The sequence below is a fragment of the Panthera tigris genome, chromosome B1 (assembly GCF_018350195.1).
Source record: "Panthera tigris isolate Pti1 chromosome B1, P.tigris_Pti1_mat1.1, whole genome shotgun sequence".
In the NCBI taxonomy this organism is placed as follows: domain Eukaryota; kingdom Metazoa; phylum Chordata; class Mammalia; order Carnivora; family Felidae; genus Panthera; species Panthera tigris.
Window position 1 is genome coordinate 44,898,092 of NC_056663.1, and position 17,660 is coordinate 44,915,751.

Below are 17,660 nucleotides of genomic sequence, written 5' to 3' on the forward strand. Positions count from 1 at the left end.
ACTTTATTTACAAACACAGGCTGTGGCTGGGTTTGTCCTGCAGGTCGTAACTTGTCAACTCCTGCCTCAAAGCAGCGTGTTCCCAGGGCTAAGAGCACTGAATTTAAGTATGGAGGGCTGTCTGGGAGGAAAGTCCCCTGAGACACATCCACGGAACCACAGTCTGGTTGTTTCACAAGGACATTTTTTTTTTTTTTACCTGCAAATTTTCCCTAACAACAATATAGTGTTAAAAGCTCAATTAGCCATGGCCTCCTGTGGGCACCCCCAAAGGGAATTGCACTGGCCTGGTCTCTACACCTCCCAGAGCTTGGCTCAGCCTATGCGTCCAGAAAGGGAAATAATTGTATCCACCTTAGCTGCCTTCTGCACCAAAGATTTTGTGGCTGAAAAGACTGTCCTACTTTCCTCCATAGCTGGCTCTTGCTGAAAGTTCCCATTGCTGTTGTCCTGGAGGGTAGGGGGCAGGAGGGGAAGGCAAAGGGCAAGGAAGAATCCAGAAAATGCTAGCAATGGGGCGGAATGGCAGCCAATTGCTCTCTGTGCTTTGTGTCACCCAGACACCAGATCTAATCTTCTTCACCTTACAAGGTGGATTATGATAGCCATCTTACAGGTGAAGTAGCAGAGATCAAGACAGGTTAGTTACTGCCCACGGGGGTGGGAAGGGGGAGGTCCAGATTCAGCCAGATTCATCGTTCCATCTGATTCCCAAGCTTGTCATCTTCCCGCCACGCCTCACTGCAAGGCAGATTTATTGGGCCTGCAAAGCTCATCAGAAATGCATCCACTGGGTTGGTGCATACCCTCTTCCTTTGGGGCAAACATGGGATGTGGAGCGGTAGACTGGGGCACGGTGTGCACTGAAAACCAGGAATCTGAGTCTGAGCTCTGCCCCCAAATTGCCTTTTGACCTTGGGCAAGTCACAGATGCTTGCTGGGCCTCAGTTTTCTCATCTGTGCACTGAGGTAGTCTTGCCGGCACCTTCCAGCTCTGTGATTCTCAGAGCTTTTCTGCAAATAGCCTGTGGTGGCCAATACATTCTGTTTCTCCCCGTCTGGCTGCTCGACAGAAGGGAGGGAGGGAGGAGGCAACAGGAAAGCAAGGTCAATCAATTCTAGCCAAGACCAAAGCCTAAGAGATAGGGCGTGGCGTGCTGAAAGATGATGGCTGGCAAAAATCATTAGAAGCATCTTTCAACAATCTATATGCCGTTATCGATCTTGTTATAGATCATCTTCCATCCCTCCCCTACCTTTCTTTCTTTTTTTTTTTTCTTTCCCCAAGATCTTCTGGATCAATACAGCAAGTGCATTGAGACTGTAGCAACACATTTAAAACCTTATAAAAGGTTATTTAGTTGCTAACAGTGCAGTGGTTTCTGCAAAGCCTGCCAAAAGGTTACAGCTTTTTGGGGATCATAAATTACAGACGACAGGAAAAAAGTAAGTGCGGTTTTCTTTATTGTCTCGATGATGGATGGACTCCTGAACAGGGCAGAAAATACATCATATCACCTTTAATGGGTGTGCATTTCTGCAGCCATAACTCACAATTTTAAAATAGAAAATGGTGAAATATGGCGTTGTATATTCCACTTGTGACATATTTATGAGTCCTTGCCTTCTTATAAATACAGTGATTGCTATTTCAAAGCACCATGTCAGGTATGAGCTGAGCACAAACAGCTGGGCGGCTGAAAAATTATAGCCAGAGTGGACGTTTTCAAAAACTCTCTCTCGCAGCAGTAAATTTACAATGTTTGCACTAACTGTTATTAAAACCAAATCCATATCTTGGCAACAGGAATCCATTGCTCAGTAACAGCTGGAGTGACAGTGTGCCCCGACAGCTGGGGTGAGCTCTGAACTTGGCCACGGTGCGCACATGGAGGAGAGAAGGTCGTGGGCCTCAGAGGGAGACCAGGGGCCTCCGTGGCTCCGGGGGCTCGAGCCCAGGCTGGGGCCCCTCTGGGTCTGCCTCTGTCTCCTGTCTGACCACCGCATGCAGGCTTGTGCTTCCAGCTCTTTTCCTGGCCTGGCCAGAGAGCGTCTCCTGACAGTTTTCTGTCTAGATCTTTCAGCCACTTATCCCCACTTCCACCCAGCTCCCTCTCTCCACACGGTGACTCATGCTAGTGTCTGGAGAGGAAAGCAACTGAACCGAAAACAGGACAGACTCTGCACACAGGCCACAGAGGAAAGACGAAAGGCAGAGTCCAGTGAGGGGGGTGGATTGGGCTGTGGGTAAAAAAACCACAGCATATAAAAGGCCAGATGGTCCATGCAATAATAACAATTTTCAATTCAAGCAAAATTTATCCGGCCCCTATTATGAGCTGGGCATAATTTTAAAGGCTGGAAGTCTAAACAGTGGAGAAGACATTTTCACTCTCAAGGAGCTTACAGTCTACAGACTGTCTGAAACTCAGCTAATAATACTACACCTTGCATATTTTTGTATTTTATGCTTCCTAAATTCTTTTCTTCTTTGCTATTTTATTTGGCTGCTTCGGCAACTAAAGAAAACCTACAACTGCATGGATTCAAACTCCAGATACTATGTTAAATAAAAGGAGACAGACACAAAAGAATACATGCCATAGGATTCAACTTACATGAAGTTTAAAAACAGGCAGAACCGTGGGGCGCCTGGGTGGCTCAGTCTGTTGAGCGTCCGACTTCCGCTCAGGTCATGATCCAGCAGTTCGTGAGTTCGAGCCCTGCATGGGGCTCGCTGCTGTCAACTTGTCAACGCAGAGTATGCTGCAGATCCTCCGTCCCCCTCTGGCTGCCCCTCCCCCACTCGCGCTCTCTTAGAAATAATAAACATTAAAAAAAATGCAGGCAAAACTGATCTATGGGGAAAGAAGTTGGAATAGTGCTTACCTTTGTCAGAGTGTGTGTGTGTGTGTGTGTGTAGACATAGCGGAAAGGAACACGGGAGTCCTGCAGTGTGCTAGAAATGAATGGCTCTATACCTTGATTTGAGTGGAGATTACACGGCGTATGCATAAGTAAAATCCATCACTGTAAGTTTAAGGTTAGTGCACTTTACAAACTTCGTATTTGTAATCCTCAACATTTCCCCCTGAACCCCACTCACAGTTGCACACAGCCAGGCATTGCTTTCGAGCCTTGCTTTATAGGTGGGGAGACTGAGGCAGAAGCTTGTCCAAGGGCACATAGTCGGTTTCACTGTCCAGTTCCACTGTCAAGCCAATACCTTTTATTTCGATGGCATTCTCATGGTATGGGTGAACTTCTCAGACTGGGCCTGCTCACCAGAGTGGTTCTCAGCCCCTTTCTGGTAGCACAAAATTCCACCCCCCCCCTTGCCAACACACCATCACTGGGAACCTGGATGTACTGAGCCCAGAGGTTCTGCTCTGAGCACAGTGGGGATGAGTAGGGCACCTGCTTCTCCTGAAACCACAGTGGCCCTTAGTCTCTGCTGTGAACTTGAGATCTCTAGAGAATGAGGTCTAAAAATCCATGGTCCAGTGATTCCCAACTCTGGCTTTGGCAATCTCTTCTGAACATTCACATTAATATGAAGGAGTGGGTGTAAAATTCACAGAAAGATTTGGGACTAATTTTATGTGCTTATTCATTCATTCTTTCTCTCCCCATTTGCTGAGATCCTTCTATTTGCTGGAAGGACTTATTTGCTCCAGTTCTGCAGGAGGCTGGGGCTTGAAGGTGGCCATGATGTGGCCCCTGTTTTCAGATTAGTGGCACGGGCACTCTGTCCACGCTGGCAGCTAGGACAGACAGGTTCTGCTGGCAGATGGCAGAAAAGGACTTCATGTGTGGGGTGATGATGACACTGGATCTTGAAGGTCAAGTAAAAATTCACCAGAGACAGTACTGAGGGGAAGGGAACAGGAGAAACACAGTCCAGGGTGCCAGGAGCATGGTTTGTGAGGGAAGGGTGGCCTGGAAAAGGTAAGGTGGGGTCATCTTTTGGGAGATGCTGTCACCCTAAGGAGTAGGTTCCACTCTGTCAGTGAAAGAAGTCCTAGAAAGTTTTGCATGGTCTGGACACAGTCGGATCTGTGTTGAGCCAGCTGCCTCTGCAGCGTGTGGGAGTGAGGGACAGTGGTGATGGGCAAAGAGCTGCCCCCGCGAGGGACTTTTGAGTGGGAGACACATTGGGTCATGGTGATCTCAGAGGAGGCTGTGAACCCTAAGATCGTAGCCACAACCAAATAATAATCAAACAACCGCTATTCAAAGAGGTTGGGAACTCTTGAGAGGTCCAATGCAGTGTTCCTACTCATACTTCTTTTTTTTCAGGGATAGGGTGCTCGTTTATTTGGTGTGTGTAAGGAAATCAAACAATGTAGATTGGAATAAGTTTGAGATGCGCTGAAGGCCAACTTCGGCCTTGGTATTTGGCGCAAATCTGATATTTTGCTTCAGCTTTGGGCTTGGCCTTTGGAAGGCCAGATAGCTGATGCCGACTCAACATCATTTCCGGCATCCCCGAACCTGTGTGTGATCCACAGTGGTGGGATTGCATCGAATCCGATCACAGCGATGGCGGTGATCTGCACAAGACATGGCATTCACATTTATTAATAGCTAAACATCCATTTTCAAATAGAGGTAAACCCTCTAGATGTAACTTGGAGCGGGAATCCCTGTTGTGGTTTATATGTTGAAAATGTTATCAATCAGCTGAAGTACAAATGTGCATTTATTATTGTAAGAGCGATGTGCTATGGTAACCGTGAGAATGAAAGCCGTTAACTCTAAGCGCACATTTATGAACTTTGGAATTGTTAAATAAATAGGGGGATAGCTGACAATATGAATGGTGGGAAACATTATGCTGGCTAGACAACTTTGGGAAGGAAACATTATATCCCTACATCCTTTTCAGGAACCAACAATTTGATGAAAACCTGAAAAATAACAAGACCAAAAAAGTAGAATAATGCTACGACCTGAATGTTTGTATTCCCCCCCTTTGAGACCCTCAGCCCCGATGTGATGGTATTTACAGGTTAGGTCTTTGGGGGTCCCTAGGGTCACGAGGGTGGGGCCCCATGTTGGGATGACTACCCTTGTAAGAGACCAGCGACCCAGCTCTCTCCTGCTGAGTGAGGACACAGCAAGAAGGCACTTTCTGCAAGTCAGGAAGAGGGACTTACAAGACGTGGAATCTTCTGGCATCTTGCTCTTGGACTTCCAGTCTCCAGAACGTGAGAAAGAAACGTTTGTTGTTTAAGTCTATGGTAATTTGTTGTTTTTTTTTTTAATTTTTTTTTAATGTTTATTTATTTTTGAGACAGAGAGAGACAGAGCATGAATGGGAGAGGGGCAGAGAGAGAGGGAGACACAGAATCGGAAGCAGGCTCCAGGCTCTGAGCCATCAGCCCAGAGCCTGACGCGGGGCTTGAACTCACAAACCGTGAGATTGTGACCTGAGCTGAAGTCGGACGCTCAACCGACTGAGCCACCCAGGCGCCCCAAGTCTATGGTAATTTGTGATAGCAGTTGATGAAGATAATTAGATTGTCATTAAGTCTCATTTTTCAGAATTATTTGTTGTAATAACATTCATGACATTAAACAAAACAATCTTTCAGAGCGGGTTTTAACTTTGAAATGTTTACTTCTATTTAGGCCACGAGTCTTTCAAGAAAAAGCCTCATCTGAGAAGGCTTCACATCTTGTGAGGATGAACAAAAGACAGGATGTCAACTTTACCACCTTAGCGTTTCAAAAAGGAGGAAACGCTCCAGAATCACATACAGCATCTACGATAAATGATCCTTGACTCAGACATGACAGAGAATACGAGAACAAAGAAAAAGAGAAAAATCAGACACTCCCTTCAGACTATGCTGCTTCTCTCCTACCTTGGTTGAAAGTGACCATCTCAGCGACATGAATGGCCAGTGATGGGGCAGTGGGCATCCCTCTGAGCTGATGGTCCAGAAGAAGGGTTTCTGCACGCAATGGCAGCCCTCGAAATTTCACTCTGGTTTAATAATTTTTTTTTTTTTAATTAAGTAGGCTCCATGCCCAGCGCCGAGCCCAATGTGGTGCCCAAACTCATGACCTGGAGATCAAGACCTGAGCTGAGATCAAGAGTCAGGCGCTTAACTGTCTGAGCTACCCAGGCGCCCCAAAATTGTGATAAAGTTTTAATAGAAAATTATGTATAGGGTTTGGCCTCCTTTTTGACTGAATTTTAACGCTTGACCTCTCAGAATTCAGGTGGAACGTATCTCTAAACATAATGCACCTCTACTGGCTGGCTTAGTCGGTGGAGCATAAGACTCTTGATCTCGGGGTTGTGAGTTCGAGCCCCACATTGAGTGTAGAGACTACTTAACAATAAAATCTTAAAAAAATATAATGCACCTCTAGATATAAGTTGAAAACCTTTTCTTCCCCAACCCTTAGTCTCTTTCTCGTAGGTAACCGGTGAATCTAGCATATTTTCTATCAGACTCGTGACAGCTTTTTATTTTTTTGCCACAATGGGAATGTACCATAGTTACTACTGTCCAATAATTTTCTGTTTACCACTTAGTAATTTAATCCAAACATCTTTCCACGAGACTGCATGTAGCTCTATTTCATGTTTTGTAATGACTGCCTATATCCTAATAAATGGACATGGCATTATTTATTTAGCCGGCCTCCAGTTAAAGAACGTTTAGGCTATTCCCAATTTTTATCCATTTTAAGGAGTGCAGCAATAAACATTTTTGTACAGTATTCTGTAAGTATGAATTATTTCCTTTATATATATACTGTATGTGTGTGTATATGTGTATACATGTATATAATTTTTGGTCTGTCTTGCCATATTGTCTTTTAGAAATATTGTATCAATTAATATTTCCACCCACAGTGTTTATATATAAGAAGCCTGTTTCCCTCACCAACACTGAACATCATCTCTCTTTTGAATCTCTGCCAGCGTGTTATGTGAAAAATGGTCTCTTGATATTTTAATATGCATCTTTTATTATTAGCGAGCTTGAGCATCTTTCTGGATGTTTTTGCATTGATTACTTTTAATCACGGAGGAAATGATGTCATCCTAAGTGAAGGAGAAAACACCCAGCTATGGGCGTGATAGTCTAGCTTTAGATGCTTCTCCAGAGACGAGATATGTGATGTTTACTTAGTCCTGCTCTTTACAGCAGGGAGACCACTCTCGGTTCCTAATTTCAGCTAATCCTGACAGTCTCCCTGCGAAGGATTTACGGTTATATGAATGTTTTCAGGTGTGAGAAGATGGAGCTCTGAATAGGTCAACTGACTGGCCGAAAGACATTATGGCTAGAAAAGTAGACCTGGGACTTGACAGATTTTCTAAACTTCAATCAATCTTCATTCCATTCGACCCCATTGTGAATTGTGTCTGCTACTGACCAATTCAAATCTAGAGTCTTGGGCTAACAGTTCTTCTTCTTCTTTTTCTCCTTTTTTAAGGAGACTCCACACCCGGCACGGAGAGCCCAAAGCAGGGCTGGAACTCACAGCCCTGAGATCAAGACCTGAGCTGAGCCCCCCAGGTGCCCGTGACAGTTCTTAAATAGTAACCACTATACTTATTGAGCACAGCCTGTAAACACATTATCCACATTATCTCACTGAACGCTTGTAACAAGTATATAAAGGAAGAGCAAGGTGTCACCCATGCGTACAGATGCGATGCTGACTGCGGTCACACAGGCAGCACTCAGCCGCGAGGACTCACCCGAGCCCACGCTGATGACGTTGTATCACACAGCTCCTCGTGCTGGCTGGCACCACGCCTGAAGAAACAGCCTTTCCGTGGATGCTAGTGAGTCCCCCAAACTATAGGGCACTACATGAGACTGTGATGCTTATTCAAGGGAGACAAGACAAATCAGGCTGGGAATTAGGGCTGAGGGATGGGAGGTGTCCGCCTTCTGGGCAGGGCAGTTCTTAGTGCAGGATTGTCTCCTGCATTTCTGGAGGCTCGGCATCCCTGGTTCTTACTGTCTAAAGTCCAGGAGGACCCTCCAGGTGCTCTGACAAGCTGACTCCACTCCCTGAATTTCCAAATGGCCCTTGGTCGGGGGGTGGTGCTGCCCTGATTGAGAGCACTGGACGAGGGGATGCTTACTTGATGCTGGTACGCGTTTATGTTGGGTTGGTGTTGTGTCTGGTGTGACTGCAGTGTTTAGGCCAAGCCCCTGGCACAGGGCTGGGGTTTGAAGAATGTGCTGCACAGGTAATGTGGTATTTCTGGGCCTTCCTTTGAGACTGATCCTTGGTGACCCCTGGAGCTCCTGATGGAACCGCTGTCTGCAGGCAGTCAATAAATGTCAATACTTGTTCTTGACAGATGTCTGGGTGTCTGCCATTGTGTGCTGGGCTCTAGCCCACGGCAACTACTTTTCCAGGCCCTGATTTTTCTTCCTTTCGATCGCGGAGGCAGTGGCAGGCAGGGGAATCAGCAGCCCATAGTCGTCTTACTATCGGGAAGACTTTCAAAGGGTTGGAACCCAAGCTCTGTGGGTTGGCTCCTTGGAAAACCAGCCTGGCGCAGTTCTGCTGGCCATGGGAACAGGTCCACTTGGTTCAGAGCCCCTTGTGCCAAGCCCGTGGCCTGCCCAGGGCTGCTGTGTGAGTTCATGCTACGTCCAGGAAGAGCTGGGGGCCTCTTGGGCGCAATCAGCGGAGCTTCAGGAAACTCGGGGAGGAAAAGGCAATGAGTGGGCTACTTGGGGTTTGGCTCCTGGCCTGAACTGCCTCCAGCCGGCCGGCCATGCCCACCAAACTGGCTCTGCGGGCACACTTTTAAAAGTCGTGGTGGCAGCATAGAAGCAGCAGCAGCAATATTGAAAACATTGCTTGTCTCCCATCCGCCCGGTGGAGAAAGTTTGTTACAGGCAATCGGAACGTGTGAGCCACGAAAGGTAGTTCTGAAAACAGGGTGTTCTTTATGGCAGCTGGCTTGGTAACACAAGGGAGGGTGTTCTTCTGAGTTTTCCTTCCTCATCTCTGTCAACAGCAGTCTCTTTCACCTTTGTTGTTGTTTAGGGCTAGACCGTGAACAGGAGAGCTCACTGTTACAATGCAATTGGTTTTTGCATTGATCCGCACACCCCGTGTTATAAATACTGTGGAGGCCTCCCTCGTCCCAGCACAGGCTCCCGCCCCAGGACGGTGGGCGGACATGGGAAGCGAGGGATCTCCTAATGGGCTCCTGGTGGTTTTGCTTCCACTGCGGGGAGAAATCTGGGTAGAGGACTTTCTGGTCTGAGGCGCTTCTTAGTGGGCTCATCCTTGGGAAGCTCTGAGGTGCTCTGGGGAGAAGCGGGAGATTCATGGGGCCTTCCCATCCCTTTCCTGTGGGTGCTGTGTGCTCACTGCCCATCTTCAGGGACATGCCTTCCAACTGGTATGCTCTGTGGCTTTGCAGGAGTCAGCTCAGGAGCAGAGTGGGTCCTTTGTTAAGCGCAAATCTTGGCCACTCCGGGGGCAGCATTTGCATCTACAGAGACAAATTACAAAGGACGGCAGGGTTGCATCCTTTATGCTGATTCCACTTGCTCTCCATTAACTTTGTATTGGTCTTAATGCCAACCGGGGTGCAACCAAAATGGATAAGGCTCCTGACGCGGTTAAGCCTTATTGACTTGGGTGCCTGGGCGGCTCAGTCGGTTGAGCGTCCGACTTCGGCTCGGGTCATGATCTCGCAGTTCGTGGGTGCAAACCCCACATCATGCTTGCCGCTGTCAGCATGGAGCCCGCTTTGGATCCCCTGTCTCCCTCTGTCTCTGCCCCTCTCCCACTCGCGTGCACGCTCTCTCTCAAAAATAAATACACATCGAAAAGCCCCCACAAGAAACCAGAGTGGCTCAGAGGGCTGACTGAAGGACACCATATAACGCAGTGTGTTACGGATGCATGGGCATCTCTGTAAAAATCCACAGACGTTCAGCATGGAAGCAGCCAGACTTGGGATCCCATGTTCTTTAGTTGGCTTTCTTGGATCTCATTGCTCTCTGGCTCCAAGGCTTCTTGAGAAGTAGTGATCGCAAATTTCAGGCGTTGCCACGGAGCAAGGTATGGTTTATAGCATGGACAGTGGTGGGATGGAAAGGGCTTGGGGTCTGGACTCCACCAACCTGAGGCCAGTAATGGGAGGCCACCACTTGGTACCTCTGCAAATGGCCCGAGTTTTGATTTCCTTGTCTCTAAAAGGGGGATAATGTTACCTTACCTGAAATGATTGTCCGGAGAATCAAGAGAGACATTTGAAAAGCCCTTGGAAACTGTCAAAATGCTCTCCAAGTGTTGTCTTTATTATCCTCTGCTCTTAGAAGATGAACTTTAAAAGTTTCTTTCGACGGTGAATTCTGTGATGTTAAACTCTTCCTGGGACAAAGCTCTCCCTCCTTTTTTCCCACGAGACACCACAAACTCAAGAGTGCATGGAGTCCAGGTATGCCCCTGTGAGCTGACGCTCTGTCCTTTTTTTTTTTTTTTTAATTTTTTTTTTTCAACGTTTTTTATTTATTTTTGGGACAGAGAGAGACAGAGCATGAACGGGGGAGGGGCAGAGAGAGAGGGAGACACAGAATCAGAAACAGGCTCCAGGCTCCGAGCCATCAGCCCAGAGCCTGACTCGGGGCTCGAACTCACGGACCGCGAGATCGTGACCTGGCTGAAGTCGGACGCTCAACCGACCGCGCCACCCAGGTGCCCCTCTGTCCTTTTTTTGATTTGGTGCAATTTTACATCGTCTCTCTCTCTCTCTCTCCCCTTAATTTTTGTTTTAAGTTGAACCAAAGAGATCCTTAAAGCAACAGTGGCTCTGGAAGAGCAGTACAGTGGCGTTCTCGCCAAAGCCGCGGTATCAGACATGAAGTCAGCAGCCCAGCAGCTGTCTGGCGAGGCCGCTGGAAGGGGGGCCACCTGGGTTTGGTGCCTTCTTGATGAGGTGTTTCTGCAGGAATGACTTATATACGCAGGGCGAAAGAATTGAGTGTTGAGTTTGGCTAATGCCCACTAGAGAGCTGTCATTACATCAAGGTTAGTTCATGACTCAAAAGATGTCTTGAATATCAATTGTTTCTTCTTTCTGTGAGGTGTAGGCGCATTTTATCAATCTTGCCAGGAAAGGGGGTAGGGCTGAGGCTTTGACAGATAGATGGAAGCATCGGGGCATAGTACAAAGAGTACTGGCCTTGGAGTCTTACAACCTAGGTAGACTTGGCAAAACGCTAACTACCTGTGTGACTTTGTGGAAATCACTTAACCTCTCTGGTCCACAGGACACATACACATATACGGAATATAATAATGTTTGGGGACAGTTACATGTATCACAATGTACAGTAATCACCTTTGTAAACAATGAATATTAAAAAAATTGACATGTAATATACATTCAGAAAACTGCCCAAATCGTAAGTATAGAACTTGATGAATTATCCCAGAGTGAACTCACTCATGTAACCACCACCCAGATGAAGAACTGTAATATCACCGGAACCCCAGGATCCCCTCTTCACCCCGCTCTCTGCCACTCCCCAGCCCTCCTTCTCCAAAAGGACCGTGATCCGATCTCTTAACACCATAGATTAGTTTTGCCTGTTTTTGGAATTTATAAAACGAAATCAGACCATGTGTACTTTTTTTGGTGTCTGTCTTCTTTTGTTTGTTAGATTTATCGGTTTTGCCTCAGGTAGCAGTAGTTTATTTATTTGTATTGCCACATACTATCTCATGGTATGATTACAGACCAGCGGATCCATGCTGCTGTAGATGGCGATTTGGGTGGCTTCTCGTTTTTTGGCACTTTCACCTGGTGTTATGCTGCCGTTATTTCTGTTCCGCATATATCTAATGCCAAGTCCTATAGAAAAAAGTATACAGCTCTGCTGCAGGGGCGCCTGGTGGGGGGGCTCAGTCGGTTAAGCAGCCCCGACTCTTGATTTCGGCTCACGTCATGGTCTCACGGTTGTGGGTCCGAGCCCCGCCTCCGGCTCTGCGCTGGGGAGATAGCGTGGAGCCTGCTTGGGATTCTATCTCTCCTTCTGTCTCTGCCTCTCTCCAACTTGCACTCTCTCCCAAAATAAATAAATAAACGTTAAAAAAAAGCATTAAAAAAAGAGAAAGTCTATGACTCTGCTTTAATGATCTTGTCGTGCAGGTTTACAAAATGGGCGTGTTAATTTCCACTCCCACTTAGCCATATGTGAGCGGGTCCCCCCTTCCCGCCATTTCCATTTCGTTTTGCCATTCTGAGGAAGCACTGCCTTGTCCCATTGTGTTTTCCCTTAGCATTTCCCTGGTGGCTGCTGAGGTTAAGCCCATTTGCGTACATTCACAAGCCATTTGAAAATCCTCTTTTGTGAAGTCCTTGTTTAAGTCCTTTGGCCATTTTCAATTGCCTTCAAACAAATTTGTAAGAGTTCTTACTATATTTTAATTGCAATGTATTATTGGGTGTATTTACCGCACATGACCTTGTCCTGTTCTGTGGCTTGCCTTTTCACCCTCTTCGTATTATATTATCACGAACAGACGTTTTTAATTTTGACATAGTTTCATATGTCAACATTTTCTCTTATTGTTAGCGCCTTGATTTGTGTTGTACTGATGAAATCTTTGGGGTGTGAGACGAGCAGCCTGGGGAAGACTCGTGGGAGCAGCCTGCCTGCCAGGACACCTTCAGTTCAGTCCCAAGATGCTTGTGGAACATCCCTGAGCTTGTGGTAAAACAGGTTCAGGCTGATTTGAAGAACCTGCTGGCAGATCAAGGCTCCTGACTGAAATCAGGGGCTCAGTTAAGGGTACCCGGGGCTTATGATTTCCGGGGACCACGTTATTTGTTCACCTGGTTATGGGAAGAGACAGTGTTAGTTGGCACTTTCCGGAAGACTGTGTTTTTAGAACCTTTGTGGAAAAAGAAATCTCTGAATAGGCTTATAGTCCTTGGTCTGGGAATCAGACATAGGAGTTTCTTGTTGGCCCAGACTCCCTTGCTGGGGAACCTACTGTCCTCCCAAGGCCTTGCTGAGTAAGCAGGGCCCGTGTGACCCTGCTTCCCTTGTCATAGCCAACTGGGCCAGATGTTGACATGGGAGCCTGACTGTGGGCTGGGCAGAGAATAATCAATGGCTTATGTGAACTGGGACACATGTTCTTCCAAGCCAGTAAGATTCTCTCTTGGCGGAATCTGAACCAGGGATTCAGAAGGATGTTGTGGGCTGATGCTGGGCACACGTGCTGAAAGGCCGCGTAGAGATGAGACAAGGGGAGCCATTTTGGGGCTACGCACTTGCCAAATGTATAAGGAACTGAGACTCAAAGAAGCCAGGAGGGGAGAGGGGGAGGGAGTGGGGGCCCAGAGAAGAGCAGAGAAATCATGTGAGAGTAAAGACAAAGAGCAAATCCCTGGTTTCTGTCCTTCTTGAGGCCTGATTCAATGCCTCCTGGTTCCCCTCAGGGCCTCTGTGTACCCTTGTAATAACCCTAACCTTTTATTTGAGCTCATTTGAGTGGTTTCTGATCCTTGCAATCAAAAGAGTTTGGACTGAGATAGTCCAGATCAAAGGTAAGACGAAAAGAAAAGAAAAGATTTATGGGTTTGTATTTCGTTCAATAAACTTTATAGAATTCTAGTAAAAAATGGATTCCTCTACAATTTAGATCGCCTATCTTATCGACTAGAATTATGTCTGTGAGAATAACAGCGCTGCTCTTTAGCCATTAAAATGTTAATTCTGGATATGTGGGCAAAGAGGCAGCATGGAGGCATCTTCTGGATATTCACCCTGTAATTATCGCAGGGCCCCGTCGTGAAGCTGGGGAGGGGAGGGGGGACCCGAGGCCCCAGGCTGTGGGGTCTCACCTCTGAGCACGGGCTGTGTACTTCACGCTTCAGAGGTTGTTGGGGTTTAGCAGCGGTTACGACCCAAGCGGCCAAGAGTAGAATGGTTAAATAAATTAGTAGTCTCCAAATGAGGGAGTATTTATGGAGTCATTAAAGATGATGTCATTAAAGAAGCTTTTAATGATATGGGAAATTAATTGTATAATAATATGTAACATTAACTGGAAAACAGATGTAAAATGTTTTATGTAGGTATATTGCAACGATGTTTGTTTTTATTTTTAAAGTTTATTGATTTATTTTGAGAGAGAGACAGAGAGACAAAGTGGGTGAGGGGCAGAGAGAGAGAAAGAGAGAGAGAGAGAGAGACAGAGAGAGAGAGAGAGAGAATCCCAAGCAGGCTCCATGCTGTCAGTGCAGAGCCCCATGCGGGGCTTGAACTCACAAACTGTGAGATCATGACCTGGGCTGAAATCAAGAGTTGGACACTTACCTGACTGAGGCACCCAGGCACCCTGATCTCAACTATGCTAAAATAAAGAAGTAAAAACTATTAACAGTAGTCATATACACATGCATACTAGTTACACATATATTTGCCTTTTGCTATTTTCTGTGATTACTTTAATAATCCAGCAAAAAGTTTACAATTAAAATACAAACGAATAAGCTCTTTACTCAGATTCTCGAAATGTGACCTGAATCTGTTCTGGAATTTCCCTCACACATCTATTCTTGGTTCTCAATTCCCAACCTCCTGCCCTGCATACATGAAGGTATTTGAAACATTTGCAATCAAGGGCTTCTTAGACGACCCCTCCCCAGTTAGCCCTTGGCTGAGGCCTCCCCGCAGACCCTTGGAAGAGCCCCCCCAACCGTCTTCAAGATGTGTGAAGCCCAGAATGGCTGTTTCTCCCAGTAGTGGAAGAGGATGAGACTCCAGGTCTGCAGTTATAGGGCCAAGTTGGGATCTGGTTTATAAAAATGTGGGAGAAGCGAGTGGCACCGGACTTTAAAAGTGCTTTCAGATCTCCAAGAGGAAGCTTGTCTCCAGCAACCCTGGCTGGGGAGGGCACTTCTGAGGACTCTGTCCTGGAAGGGGTCTGTCAGTGGGACATGGGGCAGGGGAGGGCCAGTAGGGACAGAGGCGGCCACAGCTGGCGGGGACTTCAGGAACCACCAAGGTAAGCACCACTGCTTTACAGATAATGCCAGCTACTACTTGGTTCCAGGTACTTGGTTCCAGTACCTCCTGCACGCTAGGTGTGCACGCAGTTGAGACGTAGTAGGTGCTGTGCACCTGAAATTTCATATACCTTTCACAATAGCCTGGTGAAGCAGATTTTATCATCTTCATTTTGCTAACCCTCCAACAAAGTGTGGAAGCCAGCTTAGGGGGGTTAAAGTGATATTCAAGGGTAACTGATGACGGTCCAGGACTCAAAACCACCCGTCCTTTTTATTTTTAACTCTGATGGTAATAATCAGGTAATAGTTGTGTATTAGGTCTTTCCTACGTGCCAGGCCCTGTGTGGAATGCTTTTCCTACTTTATCTCTCTCTTTTTAAAATTGTTTTATTTATATATTTTGAGAGAGAGAGAGACAGAGAGAGAGAGAGCAAGGGAAGGGCAGACAAAGAGGGAGAGAGAGAATCCCAAGCAGGCTCTGTGCTGAGAGCACAGAGCCCAATGTGGGGATACAGCTCATGAACCTTGAGATCACGACCTGAGCTGAAACCAGGAGTCAGATGCTTAACTGAGCCACCAATGCTCACAGCAGCTCAATGAAATAGAGCCTATCAATATTTCCATTTCATGCTGAAGAATTGAGGTTTAGAGGAACTTGCTGATGGTCACAAAGGGAGTGACAGAGACAGTCTTGGAACCCAGGTTGGTCTGAGGCCAGGTCAGAATTCTTACTATGACTTCAATGACTTCCTCTAGGTGGGGGACAGAATAGGGTATCCAGGGCAGGTCCCTGGAGCCCAGTACTCCACCCAAACACCAAGTACAGAGCCAAAACCTCAGCATGACTCTGGAGTCTGGATCATTTCAGTCCTGCTAGTCGATGAATGGATCAATCAACGCATGCATGCATGCATGCATGCTTCCATCCATCCCTCCCTCCCTCCATCCATCCCTGCATCCCTGCATCCATCCATCCATCCATCCATCCATTCATCCCTCCATCCATCCCTGCATCCCTGCATCCATCCATCCATCCATCCATCCATCCATTCATCCCTGCATTCATCCATCCATCCCTGCATCCATCCATCCCTGCATCCCTGCATCCATCCATCCATCCATCCATCCCTGCATCCATACATCCCTGCATCTATCCATCCATCCCTGCATCCATCCATCCATCCCTGCATCCATCCATCCATCCCTGCATCCTTCCATCTGTCCATTCATCCATCCATCCATCCATCCCTGCATCCCTGCATCCCTGCACCCATCCATCCATCCCCATATCTAGTCTGGAGTGGGGAAATGGGAGACTTGGTGGTATCCAGGACCTCTCTCAGCTCAGTGATTTAAAAATTTTGCTGAGCTTTTGCCTTAAGTCCAGTTCTTTGCTAAAAACTGTGGAGTGAGGGCTGGAGGAAGCCTATGCCTTTGGCTTGCCTTCATGGAGTTTCGGGACAGAGTTAGGGGGATGTAATGTATGGCTGCCACACATAAAACATTTATACAATAATGAAGTAGACACTGTAGCACAGAGTTTAAATTCCGAAATCAGTGTGTGTGGAGCAGTTGGAAAAGGATTCTCTACGTGTGTATGTGTGATTATGTGTGAGTGAGTGAGTGTGTGCATGTGTGTGTGAGAGAATGGGTGTGTATATGTGAGTGAGCCTGGGAGCATGAGTGTGCATGTGTGAGTGTCTGGGCGTGTGTGACAGTAAGTAATTAAGCATAGGGGGTCCTGTGCTAGAGAAGAGCATGAGGACCTCCCTGGTCTCCCCTGAAAGGAGAAGAGGAAGGACAGGAATGGAGAGAGAGGGAAAGAGAGAGAGAGAGAGAGAGAGAAAATGGCACCCAGGGAACCCCAAACTTAGAGCAGCAGAGGAGTTGAGGAATGGCTCAGACTCTGACTGAGATACAAGGTGAGGGTGCTCACTCTGGAGGTAACAGGGAAGGAAGAGAACTGAGTGTGCACAAGTGTGGAGGGCGTTTGCATCCATGGTTTCCTCTGACGTAGTGCCCAAGGAGGCTGGTGGCCAGTTTTCAGCAGGCAACCAGACTTCTGGGTCTGAGGGCTAAGCGCCTCCATCAGATGAGTCTGGGCCTAGAGGCAGATTGGATTCCACACCTTGCTCTGCAGGTGAGGTCTGAGGCCACCCTGACGGAAGCCAAGAGGCCACTGTTGGAATGGCGCCACCATGAGGCCCATTAACCTCCTGTTAGCCATTGGAGGGACCATGGTTTCTGGACCACAAACTAGGGCCCCTTCCTGTGACAGGACTTTCTGATTTACTCCAGACATGCAAATAAATTCCATATAGCTATATATTTCATTAATTGTCTTCATTCAAAAAGAATTACGTTAGACACAACTGAAAGAATTTCAGTTCGTATGGTCACTGAACCAAGGGAGTATTTACTGGGATCTTTGTGGTAGATCCTTTTTGCAGTCTGGGTGTCTCTGTGAAGGACCTGGGGGAGGTCTCACTAGCAGGTGCCCACCAAAAAGCCCTATTCAAGACCCTAATCCCATAGAACCTCTTGGAACAACTGAATAAAACCTCACACCGCTAGAGAGGTGGACTGACCTCCCAGCCAAGGATTCCTTAATGTCAGGAGGCTG